The sequence below is a fragment of the Micropterus salmoides genome, unplaced genomic scaffold, assembly GCF_014851395.1.
Source record: "Micropterus salmoides isolate LMB-PRFRI ecotype aquatic unplaced genomic scaffold, ASM1485139v1 Ms_hic_scaffold_23, whole genome shotgun sequence".
In the NCBI taxonomy this organism is placed as follows: Eukaryota; Metazoa; Chordata; class Actinopteri; order Centrarchiformes; family Centrarchidae; genus Micropterus; species Micropterus salmoides.
In genome coordinates this window covers 20,309,140-20,328,660 of record NW_024041484.1, presented here as the reverse complement: position 1 = coordinate 20,328,660, position 19,521 = coordinate 20,309,140, and the positions used below count along the sequence as shown (strand labels likewise).

General features: G+C 38.1%; 1 protein-coding gene across 2 annotated transcripts in view; it reads right to left on the bottom strand.

The window, feature by feature from the left end:
- The window catches only part of btbd11a (BTB (POZ) domain containing 11a), a 180,806-nt gene that overhangs the window by 159,650 nt on the left and 1,635 nt on the right, over window positions 1-19,521 (bottom strand). The gene's annotated exons all lie outside the window — the stretch shown is intronic.

Here is a 19,521-nt window from a genome sequence, read left to right as displayed (position 1 = left end):
ATATAATATATTGTATTATATTATATTATATTATATTATATTATTATATATATAAAAAATATATATTATATATATATATATATATATTTTGATATATTATTATCTGTTATGAATTATTTCTATAGTGTGTTATTGCTACTTTTTTGTTATTTCTTCCACCACTGACAAAAAAAAAAATCTTAAAAATTGTGTCTATAAAATGTCATCACAACTTTCTAGGGCCCATGTGACATCTTGAAATTGCTTCATGGTTCCGACAAATGGTCAAAAACACTATTAATATTCAATTTATGGTGATTTAAAACAGAGAAAATCTGCCATCCCCAGAAACTACAAACAGCAAATGTTTGACATCGTTGCCTGACACCCAAACACAAACCTGCAGTCAATATACAACTAAAGCAGTACAAACACACAACAAGCACATCAAGTATAAGCCTCTGCTGTCTCAAACAAAAGTTAAATGCCTATATTAATCCAACACTCAATTTCAAACACTCATACCAACACATAAAACTCTTTTCAGCATCAAAAGGAGTGTTTATGCATCTGATAAGTCTTTGGGGGAAAGTCTTCATTTTTGCAACAGAAACCTTTTCCTCTTTGAATGTTTCAATCCAATTAATCCTGCTCCACAGATTTCTCCACTGACAGCAGAACATTTCAGACGCTATAGCTTGATTCTTCACATTTGGTTTTCATAAGAAAGGTGATCAGAGCTGATTTCTGAGCGACTGCCTGAGAGTCATTTTCTCCAAGGAGGAAAACATATTTATTTCCCCTGGCGGACTCGTTGAATGAATGCGCATCAGACTGTTTGTGTATCTGTGTGTATACTTCAGTGATTAATGGTGTCAGCCGCAAAATGTCTGACAGAGCAGTATCTGTACGGCGTAAAGGCTCATGCACAGATGAACACAAACAATAACAGCAACAAAGAGCGGCTGGCACTTGGGATAGTCTGACAATGAAGGCAGAAATTGGAGTGAGTACATCTGGTCCTGTAGACTTATTGTCATGCTAAAGATCCCTCATACACATACACACAAGCAAAACGATGACAAACATAAAAGTTTTATAAGTTGCAGTGATGTGAGAGGACACACAGCATATTTATTTCCAAGCTTGAAAATAAGCAGCAAGCCTACAGGGAGCATTTTCCTCCATCCATCACATAGCAAACCCTCTTCTGCATATTATTTTGTCTGTCGGATCAAATTATCTGTCTGCTGTGTCACCTTTCTGACAGCTCGCTATAAACACTGGAATTATTTAGGGCTGGTCATCTTGTCTCTGCAGTAATGACACTGTAAGAGATGGAAAGCACGCTCTTATTCTGTTGTGAGGTGGGGGAAAGCAAACAGGCAGTTTTATGAATCCATTTATTTATTTATTTTAATAGTTATTTTATTTTATATTTTTAGTATCCATTTTTATAGTTTTTTTTTAACTTTATTTTATATATTACAGAATGCATTTTTTAAATACAGTGTAATTGTGTTCATCTTGTTTATTATTTGTATTTACTATATGCTGTTTTATTGTGTCATATATTATCATTACTGTCTTAATTCCCGATTTATGTTTTTATTGTTTTATTATATATATATATTATATGATTGATTGATTTATTTGAATATTTATAATCCGACCTTTTGTTTATTATTATTTATCGTCTTTTTTCTTCATTATCTCCATATTTCTTTCTTTCATGTTTATTGACAGTATTCATTATTTTTTCTTTGTTTTATTTTATTATATAGCATAATAACATTTTCATAACATTTTATTAGTTCATTGTTATTTTTATTTTTTGTTTTATTTTAAATGTTTACTTTTAGTGTTTACTTTTTAAATTTATGATGACATATTTCAATATTTCATCATTCATTTTTTTTCCATTTATTTTTCAGTTTTTATTATTTGTTATTTGAATATTTTGTTTATGTTATGTTATGTTTTTTTAATGTGTGTTTATTTTTACAATGTATATTTATTTATAAATACACATATTCATTTATTACCATATTTAAAGTCTGACGTACTTTTCAATGTTGTAGTTCCCTTTGTGGGCTTAAAAAAAATACATTTCTGGCATCCAATCCATCTCCCAGCAGGGAAGATCTCTGTTATCTGCCACATATCTCTCCCCTGTAACACTGTCTAACCTCTGGAATGAGGTTTCTAAACACGTAAATATATCAACCCTGTTGCACTAAAACATGGATGAGTCCAATCCTTCCTGAAGAGAACTTATATCAGTGCACTCTATCAGCCTCACTCTCTTCCCCCATGAGGATGCAGGGATTTATGCAGTGGAGAAGGCACTCAAAATGATAGCAGCATAAGAACTGCCAAGGTGAAAACTCCTGCAAGCCGACCACAGGCAGGGGTAGAGGGTGGGGTGGAAAATGAAGGCATGATTGATATTTCCTGGACAATTTCACAGCCCTCAAAATTCCAGCAGAGAGGCAGAGAGAGACCCAGAAAGAAAAAGGACACCCTAAGTTAGTTACATCTTTGCCTGACCGTATTCATGGTGGTTTTGTTTTTTAAATTTGCACGTTTTCAGTGAACAGAACAAGACTGAATCAAACTGAACTGAATCCAAGAACATGGCCAGGCTATATGTTTGGATTTTATAGCTTTAACGCAGCACTAATCAACATTTTTTACGATAATATTGGGTCAAATGTGACAGGTGCCATGTGTTGTGAACACACAGAGGATTATCACCTGACTGTGTAGTTCCCCTCAGCTGTAGGGGCCATTCAGCATCTTCAGCTCATTGTTTCTGTGCTATGGACTGCAACTTTAATGTTTTGGTTCACTCTCACCAGTTTCCAGCAGCAGGCAGTGGTTTTCAGCAGAAAGGGCCTGATAAATCCACTGTATGCTAACTTTAGCCTAACAGCAAACAGACAAAGTTAGTGATAACTAGTTAGCTTCTCCATAATGGAGAGGCAGATATTTCTCTCAGTTTAGTGGAGATAAAAAACAGACCTGTAAGGGGAGTGAGCATCGGACATAGATTCATCACTTACAGAAATATGACTCTAAATGAAAGCTAATGTTCCTCAGTGTTGGCTGGATGTGCAAACAGAAATGTGTTTGCTTCAGCATGTCAAGTTTGTATGGTAATAAATATCAGAATATAAATATCAGAAGAAGAAAAGTCATTGTTGTATTTACAGCTTGTTTCCCTGCCACCAAGTGCCCAAAAAAATCAATTAATGTGGCTTTAGGTGAGCTTTTATAGATAAATAGATGGAAATGAATGGAAGTCAACTGATATCTGGAATATTACACAAAAAAGCACTGCAACATGGTTTGCAACATTATTAGCTACAAGACAACTGGTATGATAACATTAAGGTTCCAGGCAAAGTACTAAGCACACTGATGTACTGAATCAAAGAGTTTTTAAAGATTGGAAGGAAGAAGATCTAGATTGTGCAACAGTGGGCTTCAACTCAATATTAGGGATTTATCTTGCTGAAACCAATAGTGGATTCATTTATTGAAAAATACTAAATATCACACACCAAAAGTGTCTCAAATTGTGTGTTTTACATCACTGTAAAAATAATTTTAGGGGGGTTTTAGACGAAACAAGATGAGAGATTTGTGGGGCGATCATGTGATTTTTCACAAATTTCTGTTTCTGCTCTAAAGACTGAAGAAATAACGAATGGACAAATGAATAAAGACAGAAAATGTCCCAGATATTTTGTAGTTCAGTGTGCATTTTATGCATACTCATACTGACTCAGTCTGACTCATACATTTAATCCGGGTTTTTACAGAGCAAAATGCAGGTCAGCGAGGGAGATGCTGCCACCCCCCCAGATGATGCATTCATGGGCAAAAACAAGCCGAAAAACAAACTGTATTTTGATGATGGTACCAGGCAGCCTCTGGGACATTCTGATGGACTGTGGGTACTGATGCAATTGAGTGCATGTTTTAGGAGTGTGGGAAAAATCCGTTGCCATGAAGCCTGAGGATTATCTACTTTGAATGAGCAGGAATGGTATCATGCAGCTGCCTTGTGTAGGTGTGCATTAGCATAGGTGAATTGGGTTCTTGGGTGAATAAACTTGGCATTGCAGGATATGTATGAATACCTATCTCGGCACTTAATGATGGCTGTTTTTCTCTCTGTGGTTACATTAACATGAAATTCATTATTATTTCATCATTATGAAATGATGATAATGTAAAGAGACTGCTTTGTGAAAAATAGTAAAAAAAAAAAAATAGACCGGTAAGTTACACAAGCTTTCTTTGTTACTGTTGGGTTCAGTAGCAGGAGCGCAACAGGTGAGTGACAATGCATTGTTCATTGGCACTCATAACTTGTGTGTTCTTGTACTTCTGTCTTTGTGAGGACCAGTTTAAGCATTTCACCTGATACTGGACTTTAGAGGTTGATGAAATTTATATCACTATGAAATATTTTTGATAATGATCTTTTAAATTTGATTAAATCCCTAACACATTAAAGCCTAACACACACATAGTCCACCCACACCGGTATTTTCAGTTATGTTGCCTGATAAGACCTCTTCTGAGGAATGGGTAGGCATGTGCAAACTGTTCTTGATAAACATCTCCTTAGTTTTGTTGCACTTGTAAGGGCAGGCAAACTTAAACTTTTATCCTTCCTATTACTTATGAGTGTGTGGTGACATCACACATTTCCCATCTTAGCTTTGAAGTGAAAATACCTGTGTGGGTTTGCAACGTGGGTAGGCCTATACTTATCAATATTGTTAATGTCAACTTTACAATTTAGGGCGGGTCAGCTTGTATATAATACAACAATACAGTTACTGCAAGGTGAAAGTACATCAATAAAACATTAGAAAACACAGTATATCATAGAATAAATTATATATAATGATATTAAAATCGTCTAGGTTGATAACTTTCTTAACTGAAAGAAAGATGTGTTTTTAACAGTGATTTAAAGCGTTCAAGAGTAGAATGTCATTTGAATTTTGTGTTAATTCACACTAATTCAAAGGACTCTTATTTCTTAGTTTTAATGTTATGGTTAGAATTAGGTTATGGTTAAATTGGATTTGTGATTGACGCAAGCCCGCGACCCTGTACGCAGGATAAGCGGTTGACAATGGATGGATGGATTGACGCAAAGGGGAGAGTGGAGTCCCGGCGTAGATACCTAGGGTGTAGATTTACATTTATAGCTCAGCATCAGATTTCGCAAGTTGATAGGTCTCCCTCATCTCATTACAGAATATGAATAATCCATGCAGTGGCTGTATTTATGTTGTTTCATTCACTGTTATACAGTAGACAGCAAGGATCACAGTGAGCTGAAGGAAGGAGAGGATTACTTTTCCAACTCGCTTCATGTTGTCTTCAGCTGGAATCAGAAACAGAAGGGAGAAGGGGGGAAAGTACTTGCGGTCTCCACATATCTCTGTATCTACGTGAGTGGGCTCCTTGAATAAGCCATAACCTTTTAACACAGAACCTTTGGAGTTAAGGGCTGGGAAATGCATTATGTGAATGAGGGTCCTCACAAGTATAGAAAAACATATGTGCTTTGCTGCTTTAGTGGGAACCACATGGTGTTTGAGGCTTTCACACTGAGGGAATTTGGCCCACCGTCATTCCTTTAAGGAGTTAGTTTGAGTTAGGACTCCATTTTAGAGTTTGATTAAGACTGATACAAGGCTCAGAAAAGAGTTTAAATATTCATGTAGCAGTGAGGCTGTAGTCACCAAACACTCCCACAGGTGCAGTAATCCTAACACGCACAAACGCCTGTGTGTGTCTGGACACCTGTTTGTGTGTCGATCTGCATGCTCACAGTAAGCTGGATACTGGCAGTGAATCGGGGTTTGGTAACAGGAGCTCTGATGTCTGTACCCTGTTGTGCCTCTACTTGTCTGTCACGTCAGCCTAAGGGCCATAGGATGATGCAAAGCAGGTTCAACCAGACAGGTGGCATAGCAGAGTAAAATGAATACATAAAAGAAACCACAGAGGGTCATCATAATTTGTTGTTATGCAATATTGTGGTAAACGTACAAGCACACACATGTATTAGGGAGCTATGTAAACAGAGGAACCAAGCTTGGCAACAAACTGAAGGATAAGTGGGAAAATCTTTTTTTCACGCACAAATTAATATTCTGTTCAATCAATCGTTGAGCTTCATTTTTAACCACTAAAAAACGCTATGTTGGACTCCTTGGAGCTGAGTATTAGTAGTGGCACTTCTTGCATTTTCTGCTGTCGACTGATTGCATAATCCTCTTTCTTTCCCTCATAAGTTCTCATTCTTTCTTTATACACAATACAGTACATTAGGACTTCAATAATCTAAACAGCAAAATGATCCATTTATCCCCTCCAGAGCTCTATACAAACATGTTAGCACAATATGTTAAGTGTTAGCAGGTCAGTAACGCTATTCAAACATTGGCATTAGTGTTTTCTCACGTTTCGCACGTTGATTTTTAGCTGTATGCAGCTGTCACTACCTTCACATTCTAAGAAAACAGAGACCCATGGTAGTTCAAACCACTCTCCCACGTTTCTTCTTATTATGTAGCTTTACAGCTGCAACATGTCATTTTCTCCCTTTAAAACACAATAAAGCTGCCCTAATTAAGAAAGAAAACATCAGGTAGTGGAGAGGACAAGAGATCAGGCTGAGAGGGCAAATGTCTAATTAAATATCCTGAGCATAAGAAACTGGCAAAGGTTTGAGAAGAAAAGTCACCAAAGGGTGCTGGTGAGTGCACGAACCATGCACTGATTGCACAGAGCAGAAGTTCTACTTGTAGCTTTCTTTTCAAGGTCTGCCTTGTAATCGTTATGAAATGCTTTATGTCAGTGGGAGGAAGTGCTCCTGCCTACACAATAGCAGTGAATAAAATTGCTACATCTTCACATGAGTCAAGTTCGGAACTACTCCGAATGTCAGGAATACTGTAGCGGGACTATGTCACTGTCGCTGTTTCTCAATGAGCAGTCATTGAGAAAACAGCTTATGTAACTGTGTGCTTTAAAACGACACAAAAAAATGGTGTTCCCTTTGTTATTGTGTGCTGTGTGAGTTGGCGTTTGCACTTGTCAAGTCAGGATTAAATTGCAGAGTCCACAAACAAAGGAGAGAAACGGGGAGGGGAGCATGTGTTCGAGTCCAAGTTTAGTAGAAGTGTGGGTCTTAATCACAAACGGTATTCCCCTAAACTCCATTACCCAGAATGCTCGGTATCCCTATCATTGGCCTATTTTGTGTCACTGTGGCACCAGATGGTCCTCCCCAGAGCAGGGAGCCTAATTTCCCATCACCACCTGGGAACAGCCAGAAACTGATCCCGCACTCACCCCTCATTAATTAAATGCTGTAATGGCATGCAGTAGTAGCTGTCTATCCTGTCGAGGTGTAACACACCACGCTGAAACCCAGTGAACATGAGGACACGGACATGCAGGGTAGGAGGCTCAATTTATCTGTGTCCACTTTACTGACCTGTGCAACATATTGTCCCTTTACTCTCCCCCCTCTTGTTAGATTCCATGACCAACAGATGCAATCAAAACATGAAAAGAACCTTTCTGTATGATTATTTTCACGATCAAGTAATCCATCAATTGTTTTTATTATTATCAATCAATTCTATCATTTAAACAATTAAATTTGAGCAGAGAGATACGTCTTTTTATGTCAATTTTAATAATATCAATAATATACCATAATAAAAACAATTGTTACTTTTTAATAACAATTACTTTGTAGTTTTTAAATTAAACATACTTTTGTAGAACAATAACACAATATAATCATGTTGTCCTATTACAATTCCACAGGAAGACAATAATATTTAGCCCAGCCTTATAAACAATGTCAAACATTTTGGAAAATGTTGCTTATAACAGTCAAAACCGCAGATATTTATATGTAACAAAATAAACTAAGCTCAAATTTCCACTTACTAACACTGACCTTTAAATCTTCACAGTCTTCACTCAGCAAATGGACTTGAATGAAGACAGCGAGATGCAGTTGAATGCTGTTTGTTTCAGTTTAATTTAATTTAAGCCACTGCTTTCAAGGGAGTCTTGAGTATATAAATTAAAAACAAACAATTACACAATTAAAACACAAACAGTACAGTCTGATCAACACCAGTTATGGGCAACGGTGGCCCAAAGGTTAGAGAAGTGGAAAAAAAGCAGTGATTGCCCTCCCTCATTTCCCACCACTGAGGTGCCCTTGAGCAAGGCAGACCAGGCTGCGGTTGTACTGGGCAGCTTCCAGGTGTGAATGTGTAACAGTGTGAATGTGATCAGGGCCTTCCTTCCTGCAAATGAGGTTACTCTCAGTGAAGCTCCCTGAATCAATAAAGGTCAAAAATATATATATATATATACACTGGTGTCCAAATTTCAGTTTCCCTTTGACAGCCTGTAGACTTGTTTGTTCCTGTGTAGACCTGTTTTACTGATTCCACAAGTGACATCATAATACCGCACAGTTGCTCTTGAATGTGACATTTCAGGCTACAGGGATTTCCTGGACATGTGGATCCCACGTTAACCAGATATCATAAGTACCATTTGACTGAGTTCAGCCAACAGGTACTTAAGTTGATTTCAAAGAGATCGGTAAACAGTAAAAAAAATAATACTTAAATTGGAACGGTGTACAATCCCATTTATTCAAACAGCTGGAATCACTGCGTTCATTCTGTCGGCTTGAAGAAGAGACTCACTGTATACTCTATTTAGAGTGCAAGTATTACACAAGCATTACACAATTCAGTTCAGGCAAATGTTCCTAGTAAGCCTAAGGATGAAACTGTGTGAAGGAGATCCACCAACACTGGCCACCAGCTTAAAGACAACATATGTGAGCTGTTTTTTTATTATTATTATGAAATCACCTGAAATATGAAATCAAACTGGTAGAAATGCTAACATTTTACTCCTAATCTCTTTTTGATCCCTTAAAACCAAGTTATTGCAGCTCCTCAACACTTAAATTAGAATTTAAAAAAAGGGTTATTGCCCTTTGGTTGGATTGGTTTTCTGTCAGATGTCAATGTGAGAATTAAAATGAAACATGTCAAAGGAAAAGTGCAGTTCTTCTCTGCACTGGATCCAGTCTAAATAAGAACTGTTCTTGTTGATTCTAGCAAAGCCTTTAAGCATTCCTGCTAGAACATGAGGGACAGGCTAGTGAAAGCCAAGTAATCATGTTATAGTTTGTAGTAATCTGTGCTTACTGAGGCTGCTGGCAGACATTAGCTAACTGTCAGTGTTCACATTGAACAAAAATGTGACCCAGCCATACAGGAAGGCGTCAACACAAACAAGCTGAGGTCGAGCGAAGACACCCTGAGCCACCACAAGCAAAAACATGAAAGACTTTGAACACAGGGTAAAAGAGAGAGTCATAAAATTTTTCCTGTTTCTGTAGGAAGTTCTCAGGAAATTTACAGGAAACAAGGTCTGCTGGGGAGAAGAATGAGTGTCAGTTTGCAGAATGAAAGGACAGCAGGGGAAGATAGAGGCTGGAGAGGGAGGGCAAGGAGAGTGTGGCTGCTATGCTTCGTCTTACCCCTAATGTTCAGAAGAAAAATAGGTGCTGGAATGTGTATACAGAAAAGGGTCTACTGAAATTAAAATTAATTTTTGTTAAGAACCAGTACCGTAATTACCAAAAGGCAAATATTCAACTTATTTTATGCAGTGACATTAGTTAGATTAGCTTTCTCCAGGGGCTTGAGTTTTTGGTTCTGACTGCCAATGTCGGAACAGTAAAATTGTTCATAATATCACTTTAGCCAGTTAATCAGCTGATAGACCAATGTTGTTAGCCGCTTTTTGTTGTTAGTCTGCGATTTGAGCACTCCATAGTTACTCCGTCTATTAGTAACACATCCATACATTACTTACTCCGTGTTGTGATTTGAATCACTGTGTAAGATACAGAGTTTTAGGGCTACCTGTTTTTACAGTCTGGTCATTAGCCTGGTTAGCTAGTCTCCCTTCTTTGTATAATGCTTGGCAAACACAACAGTGTGAATGTCCAGAGCAGAGATTGCTCAGCAGGTGTTGAAATAACATGAATTTAACATAACATCTAGAGGAAAAAGAGCTCACATTAGCAACCAAGGCTAACCAGTTAGCTAGTCAGTACACTAGGCCTATAGCCTCCGACAGAGACGTTTTAAAGAGGAGACACGCCACTCAATCACATCCTCAATATAACTCTATGGGTATAGCTACTGCGCACGCATGGTAGCAATGATACGTGTAGTAGAAGTATAACCGGTCGGGAAAAATGCTTTTTAAACCTTATTTTAGGGCAGTGACCAGTAAAACTGGCTCTCTCCCCATTAATTCAGATAGGAGCCTGGTCTTGTTAGTCTGAAATGTGCCCGGAGGCATTGCCAAGATGGCTAAGGACTTTGCCTCGGAGTTTCCACTTTCCCAATGGGAATTCCAAATGTTGAATTTGTGAACAGCGGCTTAAATCGCTAACTAACGCTATGCCGGTTTGTTGAAAGTGAAAAAACTGATGAACCCTCATTGAACCTCTTTTGGATAATATAGAACAGCGGGTAGTGGGAATCAGTGCAAACGTTAGCAAGTTAGACTATTCAGCTGGTTAGCCTAAGTAAAACAAGGGAACAAGTGATTAGGGGAAAATATGTTTTTTAATTAATGTTCGTAGGCTATACAAGGTTATGAAGATTTTGACAGCTTGTATCTTCACGAGGGCCCCCAGAAGGAAACACAGGCCTGAAGCTGAAAAACTGAAAAATATGCACAAAAGCCACACTTTCATTCTAGTGTTTATTTCCTCACACAAAAATGTACACACAGGAACTGTCAAATTTCAGTTTGACTTGGAAGGGAAGTGAGAGGAGGGATAAGCTGAAAAATAGTCTGGAGGAAAGAAGTCAGTGGAGAGATAAGCATCTGTCACTTTCATTCATTTTGAAGTACAGTCAGCAGAGAGGCGGGTGTCAACAACCACATATATAGTGAGAAGAATATGCATTCATAAATTGGATGTAGCTTGTTTCTGATTGAAATGTATTTTTCGTCACATAAACAACTTAAACACCAGGAGTCTGTAGTAATGCGTGAAATAATAGCAGTGGGAGAATAATAAGCATAGGGAGGAGTTCTGATTGATGCATGCTGCTTTTAAAAACAACCCACACAGCGCTGGAACAATGTAAGTTATCTACCCCGCTGCATAATTTGATAGCACAAGGGCCGTATAGTAATGAGTAACCAAACCAAATCACTTCAATTTATTGTTGAAGTGATATGATTGCATTCAACATTGCATATTTGTTTTCTGTTTATTTAATGAAACATTAAACTCAAGAGGGCAATCAGTCAGTAGTCCGTTTTATTTTTCTTGTGCCCACATGAAGCGTTCGTAATGCTAAATGTATCTTGATTTTACCTAGAATTTACCCTCTTTGAGAAATATAACCACAGAGCAACACTAACAGTTTGAAGTGACACCGCCTGTGTACTCGCCAAACCAAACCAAGAGAGGAAAAAAGGCAATCATGAAAAGTCCCTACAATACAAAAACAATCTCTGACTCAATAAATGAGTGTCAGAGGATGTGACTTTTTTAGACCTACATCCTCATTCCCTGTCCAAGAAGGAGTATGAGAATCAGTATTTCAGTAAACCAAACATTTCACAACCGGTAAATAATTTGACTCATATCATCTGAGTTTCAAATTCAAAGTCATGGTAGTGTTGTCTCAGAGGTCTTGACATTAGATGATGATTTCTAAAAATCTCTGTTTTTATCTGGTGCAATAAAGATCATAGGTTTGTTTTCTGAAATGCAAAGAAGTGTCTCGTGAGCTACAGAGCTTAAAAAAAGTGTTTGTGCTTAAGGTGTGATCAAAGCGTTCACAGAACAACCACAGGCCCCAAGAGTGTATGGTGTGATGGTCGGAAAAATAGAGTCACCCAACAAAACATACAGTATAGCTGACAAGGTACAATGTGGTTTTCACCGCAAATGCAAACTGCATTGCAGACTATGTGATACAACACCTAAGCAGCAGAATATATCTCACTTGATTTAAAATCACTTTGTTTTCTCATGTGCTGAACTGGAAGCCGTTTGACTTAGGACTTTGGTCTACTTCCATCTAGACACAGAGTTTAGGTTTTGTGTGTCGAGGTTTATGATGACCCTACCTGAATGTGGGTGAAGTTGTGATGTTAAAGGCATTTATAAATGGCATTTAAAAAAATTGTCCTGTGACTCTGGATAATCCAAAGACCTGTGAACAGTTTTCAATGGAACATTCAAACATAGATAGATTAGCCTCCTAGTCCACTGATGACCGGTACTGCAACACAGCAGGGATGAAAAGCAACAACCAAATAATTTAAAAGTTAGTAATAAGTTCAACCCTGATTACTTTACTTCTACAACACTTGATGTGCAGCAGATGCAGGGGAAAATGCCTTCTGTGATCTGAAATCAACTTTCTGCATGGCCAAGCACCATCTGGGGTTAGAAAATATATTTTTTTTGACCCTTTGAGGCATCTTGTGAGACTGTTAACATCATCCTCTGGCATTAGTGTGGCTCTCTTAACAGATGCAAAACTCTTTTTTAAAGAAATTTAGTGCAACCCCCCCCCCCCCAATTATTTAAATTGAAATTAAAGCAGACATAGCATCATAACTGGTCTTGCTTCATGAGTCCCTAAAGGATATAACTGTTGAATTGAGTTTGTGTACTGGTGACAGATAACATCAAATAACACAGTATGTTCTGACAGCCGCTGTCGCACAAATTGTGTCGACATCAAAGGAGTCGGGTGAATCTCCAGACTTTTAGGATGTGTGTCATCTAATCTCACTGTGGCATCAGTTGTGTATTTTCTAATCTTGGACTGTACAATTAGGCGCGTAGCATTGTTTCCACTGCTTCCTTCCTCACTCAATGAGGTGTGAGTGTAGTCTGAACCCATCACACACGGCACAACTCCAATACCAAACCGCCACCTGTTGTATAGACTTCACTTCACACCAATAGCATGGAGTCAAGGGTCAACAGATGGAGCTGATAGATAACAGCGCCAGAACGTCTTTCAAAAGGCCATGATCAGAGTGTGAAAAATAAAAAGGAATGGAAATGGTAAAAAAAAAAAAAAGAAGAGAGAGATGAAAATACTGCACATATGTGACACCCTGGTACTTTCTTACATTGCTACCAGAGAACCAACACAAAAAAAGAAAATGCAGCCTGTGTATACCCAATGTTATGCCAGCTATCCAACACAACAGCCACAATATTGATAATACAACAGTAATGTAAATGCCCAGTTTGACTGTGCAACAGAGATGTTAGCAAGAAATGATATATCACCTCTATAGATTTGTACAGCACAGAACTTAAAATGTTGTATAATCCATTTTAATGTTATTTACCATAACATGCTACTTTTTTTCTAATGCTCTAAAAAATGAATTAGCAATATGTCTCTACTGGCATCTTCTTAATCTACAGTTCAAAATTAGCAAACACACAGGAAACAATCACAGTTTGGGGGAATTGGTTACATTTTCTTATTACTTATTACTGTGCAGCTGAAATTATATTTGTGATCCAAACGGTCACAAGTCTTTGAGGATTTTGGAAAATCTGGGATTTATCTTTTAGAAAAACTGATACAGCAAACATACAACATATTGCTAACACAATACATGAGAGACAGAAACTGGAGCTGTTCATTACAGCACAGCAGACATGAACAATGTTAGTGGTTAAGAAAAACGTTTTTTCCACTTTAATCTCCATTAAAATAGCTTGCTGAAGGTACCGGGTGTTAGCTTGGCTGGTTTTCCTCACACGTTGCTCTTGTTTCGCACCTATTTCATTAGTTGCCTCAACATCTTGTCTTCCTTCTGAGTAGATGTTGGGTCAAATACCGTTTTCTGATGGTTATTCTTTCATGCTAGCAAGCTAGCTAGCCGACTGGTCATTAGCATAGGTCATTAGTGGATATCTGTATATTAATTACTTTTTGTATTTTGTGTCTATAATGTATTCTTGTCAATATTTGTTGGCCAAAAAAATATTTTCATTCTTCCAGACAATATCAGTCTGGATATAATGCATAATTTCTGTTTTTTTTTTGACAACAGCCAAATGTACTGTATGTCAGCCAATACGGCAAATGCCATTTCCAGATCAGTCCATGGACTGTATGGATCAGTCATGCAGGCATCTATGTTGAGGGTCTACATGATCCTCAACATAGTAACAAGTGACGTAACAAGTTTCTTTGTTCAGTAAGGAACCATGGCAAAGAAAGTCCACAGGTCTGAATGTCTAGAAAGCCATTTTATCTCAGCCACACAGACCGATCAGATCAAACATGCCGACGTGGACCTGCAAAACGGGTAATAAAAATGAATGAGAAGAATTATCATCTTTCTTCTCTCCAGCTCCCTGGTGTTTCCCATTGCTAATTCCTAATCTTAATGACTACCAGATAAGCACAAGTGTTAATTAAAGAGAGCTGCATAATTATATCTCTGAGGGACCTGCGCCAATGCCCTCTCACCACCACCTCCTCCAGCTGACACTCCAGCCTGGTTTCTCTTCCCATACTTTACTCCTTCACAACATTAAGCATTCACCACCCTCACACTCCTCTCATTATCTCACTCTGACCCAGTGTTTTCACCTAGTTTCTGAAAATGGAAGGGGATCCACAGTTCAATGACATTAAGTAATAAAACCACAGTATTTCGAGCTGGTCCCACTTGCCCAGAGCAGAGTTATAGGTGTTTTTGGAATCTCTACCAGTAGAATCACAAGGAAGCATATGAAATGAAAGTCAATATTTTCAAAAGTCACTAACATGGAGGAAAACTAGCAACGGATGCAGCTCATAAAATACATCTTGGCCTTGAAAACAACTTCACATAACTTCACAATCACTGATCACTGAAAATGAAGCAGGGTGGAGGGGAGTGGGTGCAGCCTTTGGTCTTATGAAATTACCATGGCATAAAAATCTATCACAACCAGCTTGCCTGCCCGGGTGCTCGCATCTCCACCAGAACGACAGCAATCTGTCATCTCATCTGCGAGTCCACCCCAAAGGAGGGGAAGGACGAAAATAATAACAGAATGGACAACAAAAGGCTTTGCCAGAATCATGTGGTTATGAGTTGAGCTTATTAAAAACCACAGTGGAAAATAAATATGCAAACATCGAGCCCGCCCTCGAGCAGAAAGCACAATAAAATATGGTGTGAAAGACAGAGAGTGAAGAAGGAGGGAGAGCAGACACCCCACTGCTAATTTAATAGACTGACTATAGCAGGCTATGCAATTCCATTATGTTGTGTCATCTGTCCTGCGGAGGTTGGATCAGTTCCTTGGGGAAGGTCACGGCAAATGACAGACATAATCAGATACAATCAAGTCATGCGGGATTCCAAATTTAAAAGCCGCCCCGGCAGGTTTGGAAGTTGATGACCATGCTGCTTGTTTCTGACGTCACTTGTCATTAGGATGTTTGACGTGACTGACAAGAGAGAGTCATACATGGTGAATGCTTGTTGAGAATTATACGTTAGGAGATTTCCACTTTCAATATTTTAAATACAATATTTCACCAGAATTTAGGCAAACTGATTTGTACGTTATTGTTGCTTTTATGGTTAGGTGCAACACACATCAGCGTCTTATCATTTGGCACGCTACAATTGTCCCCACGTAGCGTACACTGGATACCATAGAGACAGAAGAAATAGTCGATAGCCAGTTGTGTTGACCCAAGAAACAAATATGATAAAACTGCTGCTTTTCTGAAGAGTTGACCTATGTCATTTTTGGAAATAGGGACAGTGGCGTGTCCTGATGACTTGCACGTCCATTTGTAATGACGTAAATCAAAGATGCCACTAGTGTGCGGGCTTACAAAGAAAACAATAGTTGCACAGCAGGCATGTTTTTTAAGGCCTATTAGCCATGTTTTCTGTTTCACGTGCATCTGAGGGAACAGATACATTTCTATTTTAATCAATAAGCCTGTCTATAAAGTCAGATACACTGACTAATCACTTACATTTCACTTGTACTTTATGCATAGGATTTATATGCCTAACTACAGTGATTGTTGTATTGGGCCCTATGGTGGTGCCTTTTCCCACACACATATGTTAACAGTTAAGGTTAAGGTGGGGCTAAGATAACAACAGTTTGGTTGGTTTTAGTCAAAGTTAAATTAGAAACATAAGTTCAAATAAGTTCAGGTTAATTCATTGCAGAAGACTTGCATAAGTTGGCATTGTTCTAGGCTAGTGCTGCAAAACCTTTAACTTAGTTAGTCGCCTAAACCTAACCGAAGCTTAACCATAGAGGAGGCAAATCAGACAACACGTTTCCATAATAATAATTTGGGTCATATTGGAGGACACTGATAAACAATGCCATCCTGCAGATAGACACCACATTAAAAAAACACTCATGAGTCATAAAGGCAATGACAAACAACGATTTTGTTATTTCATTAGGAGGACTTGTCGACCGAAACATATCTGCCCATACTGAACTGCCTATCCCTCCACCTGTGGACAGTTAACCATATTATAGGTGTTACTAGTATCGGATTTAGTGTTTGTAAGGTTCTTAGTAAGCACATCAACAGACATGAAACACTTCTTTGACACAGCACACTCTGAAAAGCTTTCATACACAGTACACACCCAGTCTTTTTTCTATAATGCTAAATGTTAGAACAACTAAAAATAATCCAAATGTAAAGGTTCAACATCGGCGTGTACCACTGAAGATGGATGAGGGGATTAAAGGGTGAGAAGAAATGTCTCAAAAATACAAAAATTAGTTGATAAATCAATGAGTCAACCAGCAGAAAATGAAACCAACTGTTTTGAAAATCAAATCACGGTTTCAGGTATTTTCCAAGCCAAAAACACAAACATTTTCTGGTTGTTGCCTCTCAAATGTGACAATTTGCTTCTTTTTACTGTTTCATATAACTGCGTCACCTCCTGGCTCATAGAATGTGACAGTAAGTGAATTGAATGTCTTTGGCTTTCGAACTGTCTGTGAGACAAAGGAAGACACACCTATTCGAATATGCACACTCTGAAAAGCTTTCATATACAGTATATACTTTTTGAACAACTAAAAATTATCCGATTTTAAAGGTTCAACAGCAGCATGTACCACTGGGAAAAAAAGAAGTGAAGAAAAGCCTCCATTTAGCTCTGCTCATTAATCAGGCTGTCACGTATGGTCAGTGGGAGTGCAAAACAACATGGATTTAGTCACTGCTTTTGTTCCCCAGGTGAAATTTTTAAACAAGAGACCATGTTTCTCACCGGAAAGGCTACCCTGACTAAACATAGTCTCATTTCTACTAAACATAGTCTCATTTCTATCAGCTTTGTTTGCAAAAGGCTCAAAACTTAATAGAGAAAATGAGAAATTTCATTTGTATGAGTGAAAGTTTAATTAATATGCGATTAAGGATGGTTAATTATTTAGCCGCAGGTCTGACAATTCTATTTGAAATGTGACATTTTAATGAGTTATTGTTCTTTAAGTGTGATTAGGGCTGTCATAAAACCAAACAGACAACATAAACCTTCTTAAAATGTTTGATATGCTCACATTTTTGCCTCACATTTTGCCATGCCTACCATGGCATGACATCATGCTGTGCTGTGAGCGTGCAAATTGTAGCCTCCTCTGCACCATCAGGAAATGATGCGTTCCACGGGTAGGAGTGGAGGGGGATGCATGCTTGGCTCTGCATCCTGTCTGCAGAGAAGTACCTGCTTCTCAAATGCAATTTCAAGACAAAGCAGTCGTGTGCAGCATCTTCCCGGCCAAATATCAATGTCAAATGAGGAGGTATTACAAGATGAATGGAGGGGATTAAAGGGTGAGAAGAAATGTCCCACATCCAGTTTGGAGCTGCGACACTGAATCAATAAATCAATTAGTCAACCGACAGAAAATGAAATAACGATTTTGAAAATCAATTCAACGTGTCAAGTATTTTTCAAGCAAAAATGACAAACATTTTCTGGTTCGTGTGAGAATGTGCTTCTTTTTACTGGGTTTGTGTTTATTTGAGCTGTTGGTCAGACAAATAAAGACATTTAAAGATGTCTTCTGCTCTGGGAAACTGGGATCTCTTTTTTCCCCACTGTTTTTTACATTTTATTGTCCAAGCGATTATTCAATGAATTGGGGAAATTATCTAACCGTTAGTTGCAGCCGTCCTTCGTCTTCTATGTTACTTAACTGTCATTTCTTTAGGGCCGCAACTAATGATTTTCATTACTGATTCATCTACCAGTTATTCAAGGTGACATTTTCAAGCTCAAATTAAAATCTTTTTTTGTTTTTGTACAACCAACAGTCAAAACTCCCATAATATTCCCATTTGAGAAGCGTTAACAATCAATGATAGTTAGTACTGTTTGGGTTGCATGACAGAGGCTAAAGGGTCTGCATTATAGAAAAGAACCTGTTTTGTGAGAAAACCTGGTTCATAACATTGAATTTCAAGTCACGCCACATAACTTGGGAACCTATAGGTGCTATTTCAGATCAATTTTTCTTCAAGCAGCTACTGGAACAATCTTTTCTGGTGCCATTATAGAAGAATGGCTTATCCACAAGACATGTTGCACAATTCCTCGCTCAGTCAAACCAAGCATCTTTGTTTTTCACCTCTATTAAGTTGTCTAGTAAGTGCTGAAAGAAAACAATCACGCTGCAACAATTAGCAAAAGAGGAGAATATGATTATGAGCCCAGTTTGGCTCTTAGTTAAAGAATAACATTTCAAGTCCCTTCTGCTTTATAGTTTCAGCCAACTCATTCAGGGCTTTAGATGAGAGGGCCAGCCCACACTGACAGCTTACACCTTCTGGAGTGAGACAGTAATAGCGTTACCAACAAGGCCAGCCCAGCACACAATATAAACACAAATCCTGTTCCTGCAAAATCACGACTCTCATATCATCTATACACATACACATGCACTCTATCATAAACAATCATTAACATTAAGATCATTGTCTCAAAGTCTGAGAACACAAAAGCTTCAAAGAAATAGAAGTTGCCACTTATTTGATCTTTTTCAACCATAAATACCTATTCTGACTGTAGTAGCTGCAGGGCTTTGATAACCAAGACAGTTCCTGCTTCAGAGGTGGGCCTTGCGTTTTAAGCTGAGGGTAATAAATATTCAAGAAACTGTCGAGTCCTTTTGTTTGGGAGTACAATTACACCAGCTAGATAAGCAGTGTTTATTCCCCAGCATAATTACACCGTTTATAGTCATATTACTTTTCCAACAGGGCTACACTAAGCAGATTATCACCTTGTGCACTGTGAAAAATATGATTTAAAATCATCTTGTCCTCAACTGAAATGAATAAAACTTGAAATGTAGGTATATATTTGGGCTTGTTT